The sequence below is a fragment of the Charadrius vociferus genome, unplaced genomic scaffold, assembly GCF_000708025.1.
Source record: "Charadrius vociferus isolate BGI_N301 unplaced genomic scaffold, ASM70802v2 scaffold42, whole genome shotgun sequence".
Lineage (NCBI taxonomy): Eukaryota > Metazoa > Chordata > Aves > Charadriiformes > Charadriidae > Charadrius > Charadrius vociferus.
Window position 1 is genome coordinate 2001135 of NW_009647469.1, and position 22291 is coordinate 2023425.

The following is a 22291-nucleotide window of genomic DNA, read 5'->3' on the forward strand; positions in this document are numbered from 1 at the left end:
TTTCTATAGAAACACTAGGAACTTTGGACGTTTACTTGCTGCTGAAGATATATGGGTCATAATTTTAGGGAGATCTATACTTAATGATGAAATGTCTCTCTTTTCAGGAGCAAAAGTTCCTGGTCCAATAAAGCTACATCTGAAAAAACTAGGAACAGGATTGCCCTTTATGTGTCATTAAAGCATGTATTTGGAAAGAAATTATTAGTGAATAAGATTTTTTCCCACAAAAGTTTCTGCTAAATTCTCAGAAAATAAATAATTTTATAAAATAAATTACTTCAATATGATTTGAATTAATGTAATCAGTTTAACAATAATCCATAATAGTTTTCTATAGTTGTTGAAAAAGGATAAACTAGTAAATAAGAAAGCTACATAAATCATAGAATCTTAGAATGGTTTGGGTTGGAAAGGACCTTAAAGATCATTTAGTTCCAACTCCCCCTGCCATGGGCAAGGACACCTTCATTTAAGTCCAGAATTATCTGCAGAATTAAAACAATAATGAAAAATCAGAACTGCCCAGAGTTTGCCATTTGGGGCTTTTTACATGGTATCAGTCTATCTAGTAAAGCATCCCTTCCTGTCATTTATGTGTATATATACATAGACTTTTGGTTTTAGTACATTCAAATGGATTATGAAATTAGTTTCAACTATTCATTGTTTCAGAATCTTAAGATTCCTGATGTTTGGTAGAAAATTATAATTTCATACAGATCATTTCTTCACAGAGGAAAGAGATACAATATAGTAAGGGAATGTATCTCTAAATGCATTCTCACTTTTTTTTTTTTTTTTTTTTTTTTTTTGTAGCATTGAATAATACCTGGAAGAATGAAAATACAGACTTTTAAATTGCCATTACTCTCATGCATGGTCTTGGGATAAGGACCATATATAATAATATTTAAATCATCAAAGTGGCCCAAGAAAGGCTGGTAAGGAAGGAAAAGACGTGTAGGAAAGAAACTAATGAGAGGTTTTATTACTTGATTTCATAAACTATGCCATTTATTGATCCTCCTGACCTTTACTAAGCCTTATAACATTGACCCATTAGGCACTGGCATTTCTCATAAGACATTTAAAAAAAAAAAAAAAAGTGACAATTATTGCTGATTCTCAGAGGAACAACTAGCTTTGCTCTTCTGATTCTATCTCATGCCCCTCTTCCCCCAGCTATACGAGCTGGTACTTCATCAAAACAACCATGAGGTAAATGAAAGTAGAAGAAATTAGCGTGCTGCATGTGGGAGTAACCCATAACATTGACGTGTCGTATCATATTTGCCCTATAACAATTCCCTTTTGTAAGACTTGCAGTCTTCTTTACTCAAAGATACTGCATTTGATACAGTATTATACAATACTTCAATTTTAAAAAAAATGTTTGTAGTCACTGTGTTTCAACATAGATTAAGCCTTGGGTGATTCTGGGATATTTGAATTTCTCTACTGTCCTGGCTAGCAATAACACCAGAAGAGGTCAACTTCATTAGCAAGAGAATAATTCAGTTTATCATGACATTAATGCATTCAACAAAACATTGCTCCTGTGCAGCCATATTGCCATGGGCCCTGATTGTCAGGTCCTATAAACTAAGGAAGATTGGGTTGCCAGTAGCTGGATTCAAGAATTCATAGAAAATAAAATGAAAAAAAGGAAGTGACAGAACATGAATAATTTTTTGTGTTTTGGACTTCACTCAAAATATATTCCTAAAGATTTGGGTTTTCAGGCTCTTCTTTACTGTTTATTTCATTTTACTGTCTTTCTAATAAAAAACCCTATATTAATTATTTTGATTTAATAAAAATAATGAAAAATTCTATTAATATTTTATCTAATTCTTCCCTTTTATGGAAGAAAGAATATTTGAAAATAATATTTGAATAAATAAAATCTTCCTGTAGATTAGAAGAATTACTAGTGTAGAAGAATTTTTACTATTCTTGAAGTAAAATTATGATTAAAACAAGAATCTAGGAGAACAGCTAAATTAAACATCTTTGGAAAGAGGTTAAACTAGATTCTGTCTGGATCATTTTTTGTCTACAGTTCATATTCAGCACCTTTTCAACAAATAAAAACTATAAAGAGGATGAAAAAAACTGACTATATACAAAGAATCTGGATCCTGTTAAAGTCGATTTCCTTAATTTTGAAGCAGAGTTAACGCTGCTTCAAGGCAGCAGCTGAAAAGTACACATCTTGTACTGGTAGAATAGACAGGTGGCCAATATGTGCTGGCTGGAGGGAAGGAGCTGAAGAAATTAGTTCATGAACCCATTCATGCCTTTCACTATTCTATCTGGGCATATTAACATTTATTTTGAGAAACTTCATCAAATGTATAAAATAAGTACAAGACATGGCAGTATAAAGTATTGGATAGTGCTGCTGCGTTATGGCAGGTTTTCCTGATATTTAGAATAGTAGTAGGTAAAATTTCAAATACACCTTCAAGTTAATAAAAGAAGCATTTTCGCTTGTAAAAAAAAATAGCATTTGACCTTTTGTTTTCTTCGTATAATGAAAGCTCCCAGCATGGTGCATATGTAATAGTAATCTTCCAAAACTTTTAGCTATTTCTTCAGGGAAGTAAGAGGTTATTTACTTTTTTTTTTTTTTTAAGTGTAATTTAACACAAGATATTTGCACTACTTTCTTCTTATACTATAGTATTGTTTGGCTCATAAAATGCTACTTGTTGCATATGATTTGCATGGAGAAAATAGATATTTTTTTTCATTTTCATTGTGTATTTGTTAATCCATTTCAAAAAGTATTATGCTAATTATAACTGTGTGCTTCACATTTAGCATCTGAATTGTTCATTTTCAAGGTTGTTTTTTTTTTTTAAATTGTAATCTGTTAATTACTTGTTTAATGGAGTGTGTAATTACCTACTTTAAGTTAGAAAACTGTTTCCATTTCAAAGCAAGAAGCCTGTTCTAGAATTGGAAGTATGTAAATGTATTCCTTCTAGATACAGTATATAATGCTTTCGCTTCCATAATTGTTTCATTTGTGTCTGCAAATAAATTGTTGCCTACCCTCTGTCTATAGTTATCATTGACACTGTGTTGTAAGAAATTGAGTCCTTACACAAGAAAGAAGTATTTCTTTAGCAAATATGTGGAGAAAGATTAACATTGAAGAATGTATTTTTTAACTAGAAATGAGCAAGAAAATATTTTCTAATCCTATGAGATTTCTTTAGTGACATGAAAAAAATAGGAAAAGAGCAATTCTTCATCTTTTGTAGATTAGAATTTAAAAAAAAAAATCAAGCTGAGTCTGAAATTTAATTTCTAAACTGATATTTAATTAAAAATTTGAAGTTAAAAGGAGTTTTGAAATAAAACTTAGAAAGGTAATGTAACCAACTGGCTACGCTTGACACTTGATTAAGTGTCACCTAACTTTGGATAAGCCAACCATTTACCAAATGCACATCTAACTTTTCTTTTTTTTTTTTCTTTTTTTTTAATGATTATTACTAAAGCTACTGAAGTCTTTCAATGCTGAGCAGGAAGTCACTACATTGAATTGAAATTGAAAGTGAAAATTTGGAATTCCTTCTGTCAACCTCACTTGCAGGATTGTGTACACTGTCAGTCTTAGAATAATTACAATTGCTGATAAAAAAAAATAATCCTGAGAATATGGACAGTAACCATTCTCTGTCGCAGTGTTTACTAGTTCAGTACAGTTCAGTACATTGAAACACTCACCTGAGAATGGGCAGATTCAGTGTGAGGAGGCCAAAATTTACATTTTCCTATAGATTACTGAAATAACTTCCAGTATATAGGATGATCAATGGTGATTCTTTATCAGTCTTTCCCAATGAAGTGATTTCTTTTTCCATTCAATAATGACGAATTATTTGAGGTAAAGTAAAACTGGTAAGATAATCTTCCAGTCACTAGATAAAAATTCAGAACGTTAAGGGATTAAATTTCTTCCCAAATGACTGCATCTGATATAAATTTTAAAGTATTATTGGAGGCTTGTTTGGAGTCTGTGTCTCCCAGAGAGACTGTCATAAAGTCTCTCTCCACCTTATTGAACATTATATTCAAAATACAAGAGTCCTGGCAGAGCAATTATTCCCTGATACTGACTGGAAATCTTTGGGCCAAGAGTAAAAACAGGACCCTGAATCTTAGGGAAGCAAAATTCCAGCTCTTCCAAGAGTTAGTCAATAGGATCTCCTGGGAAACTGATCTCAGGGGTAAGAGAACAGAAAAGAGCTGTCAGATCTTTAAAGATGCTTTCCTCAGAGCACAAGAGGTCTCGATCCCCAGGTATAAAAAATTAGAAAAGGAAGGCAAGAGACCTTCTGGTCAAACTAAAGGGCAAGAAGGAAATGCACAGGCAGTGGAAGCAGTGAGAGGCATCCTGGGAAGGGTATAGGGACGCTGCCCGGTTGTGTACAGACAGGGTCAGGAAGGCCAAGGCACAGCTGGAGTTGAACTTGGAAAGGGACACAAAGAATAAGAAAGAAGGGTTTCTACAGGAATGTCAGCCAGAAAAGGAAGGTCAAAGAAAGCATACTCCCCCTGGTGAGCAAGACTGGCAAACTGGTAACAACAGATGAAAAGGCTGAGGTATTCAACAGCATTTTTTGCCCCAGTCTTTCCTGGCAACCTCTCTTCCCACACTTCTCAAGTGGATGGACCACAAGGCCGGGACTGGGGGAGTAAAGTCCCTCCCACTGTAAGAGAAGATCCGGTCTGTGACCACCTGAGAAACCTAAACGTACAGAAGTCTATGGGACCTGACAAGATGCATCCCAGAGTCCTGAGGGAATCGGCTGATGTAGTTACCAAGCCACCCTATGTGATATCCGAAAAGTCATGGCACTCAGGTGAAGTCCCTGCTGAGTGGAAAAAGGGAAACATTGCACCCATTTTTAAAAAGGATAGAAAGGTGGATCCTGAGAACTACTGACCTGTCAGCCTCAGGTCTGTGCCAGGGAAGCTCATGGAACACATCCTCCTAGAAGCTATGCTAAGGCATATGAAGGACGCAGAGGTTATTCGAGGCAGCCAGTGAGGCTTCACCAAGATCAAGTCCTGCCTGACCATCCTAGTGGCCTTCTATGATGGAGTGACTACATCAGTGGAGAAGGGAAGATCTGTGGATGTCATCTACCCGGACTTCTGTAAGGCCTTTGACACAGTCTCCCACAACATCCTTCCCTCTAAATTAGAGAGATATGGATTTGATAAGCAGACTGTTCAGTGGATGCGGAATTGGTTAGATGGTTGCATCCAGAGGGTAGTGGTCAATGGCTCAATGTCCAGATGGAGATTGGTGACAAGTGGTGTCCCTCAGTGGTCTGTATGGGGACCAGTACTGTTTGATGTCTTCATAATGACATAGACAGTGGGATCGAGTGCACCCTCAGCAGGTTTGCAGACAACACCAAGCTGAGTGGTGTGGCTGACCCACCTGAGGGATGGGATGCCATCCAGAGGGACCTTGACAGGCTCAAGAAGTGTGCCTGTGTGAACCTTATGAGGTTCAACAAGGCCAAGTACAGGGTCCTACACCTGGTTTGGGGCAAACCCTGGTATTAATGCAGGCTGGGGGATGAAGGGTTTGAGAGCAGCCCCGCCAAGAAGGACTTGGGGGTGCTGGTGAACAAAAAGCTGGGCATGAGCTGACAATGTGTGCTCGCAACCCAGAAGGCCAACCGTATCCTGGGCTGCATCAAAAGAAACATGGCCAGCAGGTCAAGGGATGTGATTCTGCCCCTCCACTCCAATCTGGTGAGACCCCACCTGCAGCACTGTGTCCAGCTCTGGAGCCCTCAGCATAGAAAGACATGGACCTGTTGGAGTGGGTCCAGAGGAGGGACACAAAAATGATCAGAGGGCTGGAGCACCTCTCCTATGAGGACCGACTGAGAGAGTTGGGGTTGTTCAGCCTGGAGAAGAGAAGGCTTTGGGAAGACCTTATTGCAGCTTCTCAGTACTTAAAGGGGCCTTATAAGCAATATGGGGACAGATTTTTTAGTAGGGCCTGTTGTGATAGGACAAGGGGTAATGGTTTTAAACTAAAAGAGGGAAGACTTACTCTAGATATAAGGAAGAAATGCTTTACGCTGACAGTGGTGAAACACTGGAACTGGTTGCTGAGAGAGGTGGTAGATGTCCTATCAACATTCAAGGTCAGGTTGGTCAGGGCTCTGAATGACCCGATCTAGTTGAAGATGTCTCTGCTCCTTGCAGGGACATTGTTCTATATGACCTTTAATGTTTCCTTCCAACACAAACAATTTTATGATTCCATCATTCCATGATTGGGAGGTAGGAAATGTTAAAATTCTGCCTGTCAAAATTTCTTAATTTTTCTTGCTTTTTGAAATAGGGGTTAATAATGTGATTACTGAATTACTTAACAACCTCCTTTGTAGCTACCATATATAAAAAAGACACAGTCCTGGTAGAAAGCTCAGCCTTACGAATCTTTACAGCTGGTGGCAGAAAAATTCCGCAGTGGAAAATGAATTAGGATACCTTCCTTTTCTAATTTCTGTTAACTAATTTAGGTAACTCCTTGCTGAAGAATCAATTTTATTTTTTTTTATCTTATTCCTATGTACTTAACTTTCCACATATATGGAGCCAATTTAAATCTATGAATTCTCCTAGGCCTCTGAGGAACAGCTATATTTTCTTAAAGAGCAAATGTACTCCAACCTTAAATACAAGTTTGCACCCAGGTTAACTGTTGTGCATGACTCTAAAATAGCCAAGAAGTGTTCCAGGAGGATAAAATCATACTTGGATGATTTAGTCCAGCTTCAGTGTTATGCTCACAATTAACTGAAAATTCAATATTGTTCACCATTGCTAGATTTTCATTCTTCTCTGGGTTTTGCCTCAGCTTTTTCTTAGGAAACAGAACATGTAGGTTACTTGCTCTGCAAAATATCAAGCAAAAGAATTAGTAAAAAACAGTATATGAAAATCTGATTATTTTTTTCTGCAGTATTTTTACAGACACCCTCATAAAAGCCAGAAAACCTCAGTAATGATGGCTGGGTAAGCTTTTAGGGGAAAACAATTTAGTTCAGAAAGTCATCTCAAAAAACGTTACTTATAACCAAAGAAAATGCATTATTACATGAAACAGAACTAGATGTCACTAAAAATAAGTGTTAAAAGTACAGTGATTGTATATTTTAGCTCAATTATATATATCCCTGCTACCCTTCTCTTCCATTTTGTGTCTGTGGCCTTAACATAGACACTGATAAAACATTTCTATTGTTTTTTTTTGTCTTACTCCAGATATCAATAACATTGTGTTTCATGTTTGAGTGAAAAACAGATCTATGTAAATATTTATCCTCTGAATAACTTTTGTCTTGGGGTTGGTTTTTTTTTGTTTTGTTTTGTTTTGTTTTTTGCAGGCTGTTCAGTTCTTGTGTTCCTGTATTTCAAGTTTTGCATTAAGGTACTTCTTTTTCCTGAGTTTCTCTTCCTGTTAAAATGGTTATATTTAAACCTTAGTGTCATGTTTCTCTCCCACTGGAAGAAGATTTGAGAAATACAGTTCAGAGCTTATTATGAAAGGCTGTTTTCTGAATGTACATCAAATCATAAAGAAGGACGCAGAGTTTGAAAGCTGGGAGGGGTGTAAGTGTGCTTGCTTTGATATGTTGGCAGCAATAGTAAGGGGTTGAGGGTTTTTGTTTACAAAAATATCTTATAAAAACCACAATTGAAAGAAACTACCAGATTAATGAATTAGACTTTCACACTGGAGGCCTACATTCCAATCCTGTTAAATGCACAAATGAGTGAGTTTGGTGGTCTCTGTCTCATTCTCTGTGAACATCTGTCTGTGTCACTAAGCCGTTCACATGGTTTAGCATGATTGGCAGCTCTGTCCAGAAGGGACTCAGAGTGTGACAGCTTGAGCACTGCAGATCACGCTGAAGGTGCACTGAAGGTGTACGGAACTTCCATGTGATTTGTCATTATTTTGCTGTGCTGCACTAAATCAAAAGCATGGAAACCTCCAAGAAGGTACCTTTTGCTATAGGTGACCATACACATTTTTTTTTGCAAGGACAAACTCTTTGGAAATAATAGCTAGAGGGAGGTTAATGTTAAAAATGTTAACTACTCCCCCATTCAGTTTCTGCATATTTTATAAAGTCCTAAATCTGTTTGAAGAAATTTGCCTGCTTAGATATAACTGTTACTCTTTTCAACCACACAACTCAGCCTCCTGTTCTGATCCCTCTGTTGCAGCAGCAATCGTTCTATGTTAATTCTTCTGCCCCTCCACTCCAATCTGGTGAGACCCCACCTGCAGCACTGTGTCCAGCTCTGGAGCCCTCAGCATAGAAAGACATGGACCTGTTGGAGTGGGTCCAGAGGAGGGACACAAAAATGATCAGAGGGCTGGAGCACCTCTCCTATGAGGACCGACTGAGAGAGTTGGGGTTGTTCAGCCTGGAGAAGAGAAGGCTTTGGGAAGACCTTATTGCAGCTTCTCAGTACTTAAAGGGGCCTTATAAGCAATATGGGGACAGATTTTTTAGTAGGGCCTGTTGTGATAGGACAAGGGGTAATGGTTTTAAACTAAAAGAGGGAAGACTTACTCTAGATATAAGGAAGAAATGCTTTACGCTGACAGTGGTGAAACACTGGAACTGGTTGCTGAGAGAGGTGGTAGATGTCCTATCAACATTCAAGGTCAGGTTGGTCAGGGCTCTGAATGACCCGATCTAGTTGAAGATGTCTCTGCTCATTGCAGGGACATTGTTCTATATGACCTTTAATGTTTCCTTCCAACACAAACAATTTTATGATTCCATCATTCCATGATTGGGAGGTAGGAAATGTTAAAATTCTGCCTGTCAAAATTTCTTAATTTTTCTTGCTTTTTGAAATAGGGGTTAATAATGTGATTACTGAATTACTTAACAACCTCCTTTGTAGCTACCATATATAAAAAAGACACAGTCCTGGTAGAAAGCTCAGCCTTACGAATCTTTACAGCTGGTGGCAGAAAAATTCCGCAGTGGAAAATGAATTAGGATACCTTCCTTTTCTAATTTCTGTTAACTAATTTAGGTAACTCCTTGCTGAAGAATCAATTTTATTTTTTTTTATCTTATTCCTATGTACTTAACTTTCCACATATATGGAGCCAATTTAAATCTATGAATTCTCCTAGGCCTCTGAGGAACAGCTATATTTTCTTAAAGAGCAAATGTACTCCAACCTTAAATACAAGTTTGCACCCAGGTTAACTGTTGTGCATGACTCTAAAATAGCCAAGAAGTGTTCCAGGAGGATAAAATCATACTTGGATGATTTAGTCCAGCTTCAGTGTTATGCTCACAATTAACTGAAAATTCAATATTGTTCACCATTGCTAGATTTTCATTCTTCTCTGGGTTTTGCCTCAGCTTTTTCTTAGGAAACAGAACATGTAGGTTACTTGCTCTGCAAAATATCAAGCAAAAGAATTAGTAAAAAACAGTATATGAAAATCTGATTATTTTTTTCTGCAGTATTTTTATAGACACCCTCATAAAAGCCAGAAAACCTCAGTAATGATGGCTGGGTAAGCTTTTAGGGGAAAACAATTTAGTTCAGAAAGTCATCTCAAAAAACGTTACTTATAACCAAAGAAAATGCATTATTACATGAAACAGAACTAGATGTCACTAAAAATAAGTGTTAAAAGTACAGTGATTGTATATTTTAGCTCAATTATATATATCCCTGCTACCCTTCTCTTCCATTTTGTGTCTGTGGCCTTAACATAGACACTGATAAAACATTTCTATTGTTTTTTTTTGTCTTACTCCAGATATCAATAACATTGTGTTTCATGTTTGAGTGAAAAACAGATCTATGTAAATATTTATCCTCTGAATAACTTTTGTCTTGGGGTTGGTTTTTTTTTGTTTTGTTTTGTTTTGTTTTTTGCAGGCTGTTCAGTTCTTGTGTTCCTGTATTTCAAGTTTTGCATTAAGGTACTTCTTTTTCCTGAGTTTCTCTTCCTGTTAAAATGGTTATATTTAAACCTTAGTGTCATGTTTCTCTCCCACTGGAAGAAGATTTGAGAAATACAGTTCAGAGCTTATTATGAAAGGCTGTTTTCTGAATGTACATCAAATCATAAAGAAGGACGCAGAGTTTGAAAGCTGGGAGGGGTGTAAGTGTGCTTGCTTTGATATGTTGGCAGCAATAGTAAGGGGTTGAGGGTTTTTGTTTACAAAAATATCTTATAAAAACCACAATTGAAAGAAACTACCAGATTAATGAATTAGACTTTCACACTGGAGGCCTACATTCCAATCCTGTTAAATGCACAAATGAGTGAGTTTGGTGGTCTCTGTCTCATTCTCTGTGAACATCTGTCTGTGTCACTAAGCCGTTCACATGGTTTAGCATGATTGGCAGCTCTGTCCAGAAGGGACTCAGAGTGTGACAGCTTGAGCACTGCAGATCACGCTGAAGGTGCACTGAAGGTGTACGGAACTTCCATGTGATTTGTCATTATTTTGCTGTGCTGCACTAAATCAAAAGCATGGAAACCTCCAAGAAGGTACCTTTTGCTATAGGTGACCATACACATTTTTTTTTGCAAGGACAAACTCTTTGGAAATAATAGCTAGAGGGAGGTTAATGTTAAAAATGTTAACTACTCCCCCATTCAGTTTCTGCATATTTTATAAAGTCCTAAATCTGTTTGAAGAAATTTGCCTGCTTAGATATAACTGTTACTCTTTTCAACCACACAACTCAGCCTCCTGTTCTGATCCCTCTGTTGCAGCAGCAATCGTTCTATGTTAATTCTTAAAAATTCTAACATGTTCCAAATTTAAAAAAAAAAAAAAGTGCAAAGGAGAAAAAAGCAAGAAAAAGCAAACTTCACTTAAAAAGTTATTATCAAGAGATTCAGCATTTGTGAAAAGTAAATAAACACGCATAGAATTGTCAAATGAAGAACCTATATTTTCTTTTCTTCATTCTCTTTTCCAAAGGAAGAAAGCAAAGGGGTCTTTGGGGATTTCACTCTGTTCTTGCCCTTCACAAAGATGGATGTTACCCTATATAGCTAGGCAAGCAACCTGGCAAAAGCAGTATAACAATAAAGATATATTTAAACAACTCTAGTTTTAGGTACAGATACCATAACCTCTTTTCTTTTCATACTTCATTCTTCCTGCCAAAGACAACTTTTTGACCTAAATGGTACATTTTAAAATAGCTTTTGTTTCATAGCAAGGGAATTCTGCTGATTGTTTACACTCTGCCATCCTTATAAGTACTTGTTCCCTGGTGCTGATAAAGGTTGAGTGCTCTGTTAGAGACCTATTGGTAAATAGATCACTCTTCATTGTGCAAGAAACCCAATTTTGTTATTTTAAAAAATATTTGCAACCCATTTTTGTGTCCACTAAATAGCAGGATATAAAAGACTACTTTTAACATCCTCATGGACCTAGGGATGCATATAGGAACTAGTTTTACAAAACCACTTAACTGAATTAAGAGCTTAACTCCTGCTGACTTTCAAAATACCACACATATTTATGATGCATTAGATTCTAATCTGCTGCAGCACATAGATCTCACATGCTTGTTTTTAAGCAAGGAACATTCTTAACAAGTGCTTTTCTGAACCAGGATTACACTTTCATTTGTTCTTGTAGCCACTTGTGGACAGAGAGAACAAAGAATGTTTTGCAATTCTATCTTCAAAAATATTTAAATGATTAAAAATTGTTTTATTCCTAGAAAACTTTTAAACCCCCATAAACTAAGAATACTTAAAAATGAAATATTTTATTAAATAGAAGAGTTTCCACTTAATCCATTGCTATTTTATTCAATTTACTTTTTCATTAAAAGGAATGGTGCAGTTTTCACTTACATTTATTCAAACCATTTTCTTTTTTTTTTTTTTAATAACTGCTAGTGATCAGAAAATCCACTATTCCAATACATCTTTTGCTTTTCAAGAAAACTACATTTACCATTTTTTTTTGTATTTGAAAAGCAAAATAATTTGATACTTATCAGGAAAAGATGATCTTATTATTCATACTATGCATCCTGTTGTTCTCTTTGAGGATTCCTAAAATAGTTTTAACTAAAGGTGTTCTACTAACTTTGAAAATATTGTAGAGTACAATTAGTTGGCATACTGAGATTTAGGAAGGTCTGGACCCTTGGTATTTTGTAGGTATTCATAAACTTATGCCTTTTCTCTTTCCTGACACAAAATCTGAGAAATTCTTTGCTATTTTGCTTCACTTATGAATCATTTTATGAAGTATTCTTATTACTAAATTCCTTAAAACTCTATAAAATATATCTGCTGACATTTGCTGTGTAACATTATGCCATCTCCAGTCTCATATATTCTCTTATTTGGGACTGAACCACTGAATAGTGCTATAACAGTATTAAATAAAAATAGGGTGATCTTTGCCTATTTGATTCACTGTATTTTCATTGTTTGCTTCTTAAAAGAGAAGATTAAAACAAAAGATCATACTTTCTGATTTTCCTTTGTGATAGAAGAATTAAGCATAACAAGTGGAAGGACTCAGACCATCATTATGTAAAAATAAAAGAAACACTTTTTTCTCTATGGTATTTTCGCAAGCCTCCCGTAAGCATAGCTAGTGGAAGGACAAAGATTAGAGCTTATACAAAAAGCTGCTAAAAACGGAGGGGCTATTTCTAATATACATTTGTTTGTGAATTTAATTCTTGTCTTGTTATTAATTAATGAGTTTGGGTTGTGGGTTTTTTTTTTTTCTTTTCTCTTTCATAGGAAGAGAGTAGTCGTATTACAGGAGAAGCTCCTGAGATGTACATTATAAAATATTCTAAACTGATAGGCAAAGTTAAATAGGTAGGAAAAATGTCATAGAGTGTCAGGAAGACAAACATGAGGAATAGACAGCCGATCGTTGAATAAGATGGTAAAGCCAAGGGCCAGGGGAACTCCCTAGGTAAGACGCTAAGGGCTAGGGGTCCACACTTTAAGGACCATGGTAAAACTTGAACTATCCTACTTGTGGATGTGAACTTGAAAATTGGTATACAGCACTCAGGTAGTAATTGTACAAAGATTTACAGACCCTCTGAGCATATTCTGAATAATTCTTTGGCCAATGAGTACAGCACAGCTATCAGACTGTTTTAGACTATTGAGTATTGGGCTCAACTGTGTTTTTATTTTTCCTAAGTGTTTTGTACATCACTATGTATTGACTTTTTTTACTCCATGTAAATTAATTACAATGAAAGAGCTCACAGCCAGCTCTGTACAAGAAAAGTGTTTAAAGAAACTACAGAAAAAAAAAATCAAATTCTTACCAGGGTAATGAGAGCTTTAATACTCACAAAAATAAGCTACATGCTGTCCTACTTTTTTCTGAGTTGTGCAAAGAAATCAGGGATAAAATAATTAAAAGCATTTATGTAGAATTTGAATAAAACTGTACAAAATCAATCTCAGTAACTAGATTATCTCTTGCCTTTTATTGAATTTAATAACTATTTTTTAATGAATTCGTTACTTCTGTTTTTGAATCTCCCTTTGTGTTTTAAACAAATTTTCTTTGCATATTTTTATGCTATTAGATGCATTCCATTGTGTAATTTAAAAAAAAAATAAATATCATTTTGTGTTGTGCCAGGTATTTTCTTTTCTTCTTCTTGTCATCTGTGTAATTACTAATGCTTTTCTCAATATACTACTGCATCATGCTTTTGTATTATACAGAAAACATATAATTGAGATTTAGTGAGGAAGAATGCAGAATGAATTGTTTATGAACTAAGCTGCCCTTCATTATACCTTTGGACACAAAAAAGGAGCATTAATATAAGAAAACAGAAGAAAGAATTTACACAGTTTCTTCAATCTCAGAACTGTAATGCAGAGATGTAGAAGTAACAAAGTTTTTCAAAACAGTTTGGAATTCAACTTCCACTTAAAACACACTTAGGTTTTCAAATCATTGCAAGGTACTTTTCAGTATTCTATTTTTTTGTTTAATGTAAATGTTATTGCATTTCTTGAAAAGCCTTACCCTACACTGTTTCCCGAAGAATCAAATCCTTAAAAAACTCTGAGGATTCACCTTACTTCTTTTTGCTTAACTAGGAAACGGATGCCACATAGCAGGGCATTTACATATAGACTGTATGGCTTGTGTCCTCTCATACAAGAAAATTTTTGCATACTCACCACGGGATCTTTCTTAAGATTTTTTTTTTTAAAAAAATCTTTGAAAATGCATCAGTGAAAATAAAAATATTTTTCAATAGGGTTTGTAAAATACTGATTTTGAATAAGACTCAGCCTGCAATAGATTTGAGATTCCTACAGCACCCTGCTGTTTTTATTGCACTGCATGTAGACAAATTAAACAAAACGAAATTAATTTAAATGTAGACTTTACATTGTAGCTGCTGAACATACGTAAGAACCTGTGGTAACATTATTGAATTTCTTAGATTACTTAAGTGTAATCAGAAGCTTTAAGAACAGGGTCTCCATAAATGTTGACCTGGTTTAAGCATTCTCAGAAGCTTGTGAAGTTAACATAGAGAAAATATATTGAGTAATCAGCAGAGGTCAAGGTCTTCGAAGATACATACCATTAAGAAGATATTCTATGGCATCATGTTTTATATCCAAGTATGTTTAATTCCTAAAGATTGTATGGGAGCTAGAGGTCATACAAAGCCATATGCAGCCATGTCATGACTGTCAACTTTTCAAGGGGATTGAAATTACTCTGTAAATGTTACCTATTTACATATGTACAAACATATATTACTGTGTGATCTCATACAAATGAGATCAGTATCCTTCAGAAGACCATTTATGACAGGCCTCACACACCATCTACATCATACAATACTATTTATACAGAGGATGTAACACGAGGTTATCACTTCACCGACGTTATAGTTACTGGCTGATGTTATTTATTAAACGTGGAGGTTCTAAGATTTCCAAAAAGCCTATCATTTTGATATACCTAAAATACTTTAGATAAAGTATTCAACTGTAGCTTCATAAATCAGCTGTAGAAAAAATGCCAGATTACCATGGATCGATGTGAACGTAGAGTAATCATGTCTTCTGATCATCTTCATGGCCCTCTTCTGGAACTGCTCCAACAGGTCCATGTCCTTCTTATGTTGGGGGTTCCAGAGCTGGACACAGTACTGCAGGTGGGGTCTCACCAGAGTGGAGTGAAGGGGCAGAATCACCTCCCTTGACCTGCTGGCCACACTTCCTATGATGCAGCCCAGGATATGATTGGCCTTCTGGACTGTGAACACACATTGCCAGCCCATGTTGAGTTTCTCATCAACCAACAGCCCCAAGTCCTTGTCTTTAGGGCTGCTCTCAATCCATTCTTCACCCAGCCTGCATTTGTGTATGGGATTGCCCCAGCCCATGTGCAGGACCTTGCACTTGGCCTTGTTGAACCTCACGGCCCCACCTCTCAAGCCTGTCCAGGTGCCTCTGGATGTCTTTGCCTCCCTCCAGTGTGTCAACCACACCATACAGCTTCATGTCATCGGCAAAGCTGCTAAAGGTGCACTCAATCCTGCTGTCCATGTTGCCGACAAAGATGTTAAACAGCACCAGTCCCAGTACTGACCCTTGAGGAACGCCACTCATCACTGGTTGCCGCTTGGGCATTTACAATACTGGTGCACATAATTGGCACATGGGTTTCATCTACATCCCTAGCACAGTTCAAAAAAACTGTCTTCTCTCTAACTGTTTTTCTTTACTTTTCAGCCATGTCGCACCATCATTTTCACAGCTCACAGAAGACCATAAGGAAATATGATTTCTAAAAAAAGTACTTCAAGAAACACTAAAGAAAATCACTACTCTTGTGTTGTTTTTTTTTTTATTGCTACTATTTATCCATTATAATGTCTTATGTCTTACCTTCTAAAGAGGCACCAAAATCACTATAATTTAAATTGTAAGTGTACAGGCAATTGCCTAAAAATTTTAAATGAAGGTGTTGGTTTTTTTTAGTTTCTCATTAATCAGTTCTAATTATTCTTCGTCTTTGTTTGTTCGTTTAGATGCTCAGGCATTTTTTGTTGTTGTTTTTAACATTCCTCTGTATGGAGCCTATATTACTGCAACATACTTGAAAAACTGTGTTTCACCAAAAGCAGTATTTATCAGGATTAAAGGGTAAGAAACTTTTGGGTTTTATTTCTTCTGTTCAGTTACATTTTATTTGTTTACTTACACTTGAGGATATATATTCATAGGTGACATCTGGGAAATAAATGATAGCTCAGTACCTGATTGGAAACCTGTGTAACAGAACTAGTTGGAACATTTTTCTTGGATAATTTTTTTATCTTACCTACTTTATCATGAAAAAGAAAATCTTCCTAACATCATATCGACAACTTTTGTTTGAAAAAATAAAGTTTTCACACAGTGAGATAAATAAACTTAAATGGCAATATTTTTAAATGAGACATTTATGTATTTAAGTCTTAAATAACTTTGCATGCGCCTCATCTCTTATCATCCTATGGCTGTACTCCTCTATATCACATCCTTTGTCTCCACTTCTCAAGGCCCCTGCTATTGTACCAGGTCTGTATTTCTCTACATCACTGTGTTAAAGTTGTAAATATGTCATTCTATACAGAATAACTGCCTGGTACTCTCTATAAAACTATGCTTGTACGACATAAAGATAAACACAAGTAAAATAAATTAGCCATAAATACCTGGTCAAATAGAGAAATTATTGTCACAGTGAAACAAAGTGAAACAAATCTCTAAGGCAGTTCAAGTAAAGTTCAGGCAGAGCAAGCCTGGCAAGCCTCAGTCCTGATGTCTTGCAAATTGAATACAAAGCTTATGGCCTGTTAATGGCTATGGCATTATTTATTATTGGGCTGCATGATCAGAGCTTGTTGTGCCTGCAAACAGCTATCCATAGATTTTACATCCTCATGATTATTCAACCATACTATAGTAAAATCTGGTATGCTACTTTTACTTGGAAGTACTATAAAGTACAACATTTTAATTTGGGTCTGTTATTTTCATGATTTGCTGGATAAGCCACATTTTCTTAATCTGTAAGTATGCACTATAAATATATTTATATACATATAAATGCACGGGTTTATACATTGTTATTATCATTAGTATAATACCTATATATGGTTTATGCAGTGTTCTGGGAGGAATCTATCGAATTTAAGCAATGACAGCAAAATCTTTAGAAGAGGGCATATTTCTTACACCGTGGAAAACTGGATATGAGGTATTAAACTTTAGCTTGTTATGCAGGAAAAAAAATAATAAAATAATTCACGACAAAAAACACACCTTCAGTCCTTCACAAAACTTTTAAAGTACAAAAAGCCAATAGATATGTAATGCTTCAAAAGAATCTCACCGAGCTCTGCAGCAGAGGGATGCTGCAGCAGAGGTTTATTTGCTCAGTATCTGGTGATCAGAGGCAAAAAAATGAACTTTTTTTAGCCAGTGTAAAAAGATTTGTTCACTAGAATTCATATCTCTTGAGAACAGCTCAAAGCAGTGCAATATTCTTTGGCTGCCAGTTGTTGCTGATGGCCATTTTCTCTGTCAGCTTGGCTGTCAGAAAGTGCCTTTAAGAAAGATTCATTTGGTAAAGAGGGCAGAGTGTTTTTTTAACAAACAGGGATGTAAAATCTACTTTCTATTTCTTTGTCTCTTTCTTAGCTAAGACTTTTCTCCTGCATGCAGTTTGGACTAATATAACTGATGGATATTTCCTATCAAACGGTATTTTTTGTTAAACTCATTTAATGAAATGCAGTACAAAGAAATGCATGTTGTACATTTGACACTAGAGTTTGTATTTTATTTTATTTATATTTATTTTAACACCTACCAAATATGTAACCCTTCTCTTTTGTTTTGTTTAATAATGTAATAATGTAAGTGTGGTGAATGGAGTTAAATTCAGCTGGTGGCCGGTCACACACGGTGTTCCCCAGAGCTCAGTATTGGGGCCAGTTCTCTTTAGTATCTTTATCAATGATCCGGATGAGCGGATTGAATGCACCCTCAGTAAGTTCACAGACACCAACAAGTTGGGCGGGAGTGTTGATCTGCTTGTGGGTAGGGAGGCTCTGCAGAGGGATCTGGACAGGCTGAACTGATGGGGTGAGGCCAATGGTATGAGGTTCAACAAGGCCAAGTGGCCAGGTCCTGCAATTGCATCACAACCCCATGCAGTGCTATAGTCTTGGGGAAGAGTGGCTGGAAAGCTGCCTGGCAGAAAAGGACTGGGGGTATTGGTCAGGCTGAATATGAGCTGGCAGTGTGCCCAGGTGGCCAAGAAGGCCAACAGCATCCTGGCCTGTATCAGGAATAGTGTGGCCAAGCAGGACTAGGGAAGTGACCATCCCCCTGTACTCGGCACTGATGAGGTCCCACCTCAAATACTGTGTTCAGTTTTGGGCCTCTCACTACGGGAGGGACACTGAGATTCTGGAGCATGTTCAGGGAAGGGCAACGAAGCTGGTGAGGGGCCTGGAGGACAAGTCTTATGAGGAGTGGCTGGGGGAACTGGGGGTGTTTAGGCTGGAGAAAAGGAGGATGAGGGAGACCTTATCACTCTCTACAACTACCTGAAAGGCGGTAGTAGCAAGATGGGGGTTGCTCTCTTCTCCAAAGTAACTGGTGATGGGACAAGAGGAAATGGCCTCAAGTTGTGCCAGGGGAGGTTCAGACTGTATATTAGGAAAAAGTTCTTCACTGAAAAGGTTATCAAGCATTGGAAGAGGCTGCCCAGGGAATTGGTTGAGTCACCATTCCTGGAGGTATTTAAAAGACATGTAGACGTGGTGCTTAGGGGACACGGTTTAGTGGTGGACTTGACTGTGCTAGGTTAACAGTTGGACTTGATGATCTTAACGATCTCTTCTCACAAAAATGATTCTATGACTCTAATTTTAGTAGTTATACTCTTGAAAGTCTCTCTGTCAAAGAGTGGCATTTACATCATGAACTGGCAGGTAACGGTTCTTGAGCTTAGTGCTAACTGGAAAACTAATTAATTTGTAATATGAAGCAAAAAATGGGGCCAAAATAACCACAAGAATATAAATCCTCCAGCCCCCAACCTTTACCTTCCTCCATTATCATCCTTAGTTCAATATACTTTTTTCCTTATTTCAGGATGTCTGAAAGCCTTATTGGAGCATTTCTTCACTTAGGCTCTTTGGTGTTGAGAAATCACAGACAAATACATATTGCAACTCACTTGATATAGTCAACTATTTTCTTCCCACCGCAAATGTGATTATTATAATGTAAAAGAGAAGTAACTAATCACCAACTGCTGATCATATTTGGATTTGGCTCAAAGCTCAAGGACTGTAGTGACGGTTAGCTAAAAAGGAAAGGTTGGTTGGACTCTTTCAGTATCCTGAGCCCCCAAAAAGGGGAAAAGAATTCTTCCTAAAGGGTTAATGAGTTCCATTATTTTTTTTGTAGATCGCTTGCTTTTCTGAGTAAATGAATGTGATGGGGAGGCAAGTCCTATGGAAGTACAAAATATTATCTTGTTACATTACTATAATATAAATAACACTTTGAAGCTTATGTTACACAATTTAAATATATAATTTACATTGTTATTTGATTTAATATATAGACATTTGGCTTTAACACATAGCTACTAAGTAAAGTAATTAACTTTTTAATACTGTTTTTCTTTTATTTACTTCTTAAAAATTCCCAGGTAGCTGGGCTGACACATGTATATGTTACAAGATAATAGCACTCAGATAACCAGAAAGTAAAACTTCTGAAAAGTTTTATGCTCCTAAGCATAAGACAATGAAAGGGACACAGCTGTTTTTCAAATGAGAAATAGTAAACATTCAGAAAGTAGATAAAAATACCACTACTGGAAATGAAGTAAACAATATCCCTGACATAAACCTTTATAAATTATTTTAATGTAATATTAAGTTTCACCCATTCAAAATGTTTAATATGTCATTTATCTCTTCTTTGGTGAATCCTTATTTGTGTCTGTTCATGGCTGTATTTTTCTGTATTATTTTTCAGTTTCAAGACTTTCTTTTCTAGAAGACTATATAGAAGTATATAAAGTAAATTACATTTTGTTTATAAAATACTGAGAAGTCTTCTATTAGCAGGGGTTACTAGAGGATTAAACAATACATCTTAGTTATTTGTTACCTTGGACTTCAGGTCCACGTACATTTTTCAGCTATCTGCCAGAACGTATACCAGAACAGGAAATTATGTTTACAAGTTAATTTTTAAAATATAACCCTCTCAAGAAGAAAGTATAAATGAGCAATATTTCATTTAATTAGAGAAGACAAGGTCACCAAACAAACAGTATAACTCAGATGTTACTGAACAACCGGTTAGATTTTTTTTTTTTAATTGGACACAAACTACAAAATAAGAGTTTTGCATATTTATATATTCATATATAAACTGTTCATTGAATAAATACCATACCTAGCAAAGAATCCACAAAAAAGTATAAAGGATACCCATGGTCATCAATGGGATATTTTATTCCAAGAGGATTATGATTTGAAACAAAAGTGTTAAAAGTCTTTACATTTAACTGAAGACCTTAAAACCAAAGTGTGTGATATTACCTGGATGTCAAAAATTATCTAAGTACTTAAGGTCAATTTGGAGATGTCTGAAGGATGGGAATGGGTTTAGGAACTCAAAAGATCTGTTGCAGCAGTTGAAAACTGAGATATCTTTAAAAGTATGTATCTTTACCTATGTCACTTTGTGCAAAGGTGTACTAGCTATCAGCCTCCTAAGTAATGACACAAATCTCTCGTACACATTCTTGGTGAAGCTTCACAAGTTATTTAAGGACTAACTACTCAGAAAACTAGAAACTGATGGCGGTGTAACCTAGTCCTTAGATGTTCGGAAGTTTGAATCTCAAATCTGTGTTTCGAAAAGATTTGTTGTAAATAAATGCAGAGTAATAAAAAAATTGAATATTCTCCAACTGGAAAGGCAGAAGATATCCACCCTAGAATACTGTGGAACAGTGCCTTCCACTGCTCGAGACAGGCCCCCTGCAGCCTGCCTGCACGGCAGACAGCTCTCTTGGATACCACCAGAGCAGAATAAGAAGTCTGTGTCTCTGCTCCTCCCCTCCAGAGTGCCCTGCTGCCTGTTGTTGAGACTTCTGTTTGCCATTTACTTGGAATTTGGAGCACACCTGTAAGACTAAGCACAATAAAGGAACAACTAATCCCTGGGGCTAGGTAAAAAGGTTAAACATACAGGGCGCATTCAATAGCCCTGTACTGGAAAGCGATAAATACATATTTGAAAATCTTAGTGTTAGATTGCTAGATGCAGGAGCCCAAAGTGGCACTTCAATACTTTATTTTTCTTGATAAAACCAAAAAAACCCATATTTCCCCAGTCTAGGTAGAGTAGCATCTAAATCCTTTCAGAACTCAGTTTTCTATGCATGTGAATGATAGGCAATGACAATGTTCAGTATCATTACTATCTGCTTGTTTTGAATTTAATTTAACTTAGAAAAAAAACCCACAAAACAACACAAACCAACACAGTTGCTTAGAATCAGGGGCTGGAGATTGTCACAGAAGTACTCTTCAGAAATCCCTTATTCTGTGTAAGTTAGCTTCCAGAATCCTGAAAATTAATTCCATTGGTGTGGAAAAGCTACTTATCAGAGCACATAGAAACAACTCTGCTTTTCTGAAATTGTATGTATGAACTAATTTTTCATCTTTCAGACATAATGGGCACAAATCCTAGATGTTTTCCAGTAGTTAAGTGGCCATATGTCTTTTTCTGTGCATTTTATTGGTTCTTCTTGTGACATTGTTAGTTCTGTAATTTTTCCTTCTTCCACTTATTTTTAACTAATTCCTTCCCTTTGTACACCTCCAGTTTCAACAGAATTTCAAATCTTTAAATCCTTATCCAGATTGCAAGCAAAGTATGAGAAAAAATGTATAAAAAACCAAATAACATCCTTTATCAGGAAAAATTTCTTCACTGAAAGGGTTGTCAAGAATTGGAACAGGCTGCCCAGGGAAGCGGTGGACTCATCAGCCCTGGAGGTATTTAAAAGATGTGTAGATGTGATGTTTAGGGACATGGATTAGTGGTGGACTTGGCAGTGTTTGGCTAATGGTTGGACTTGATGATCTT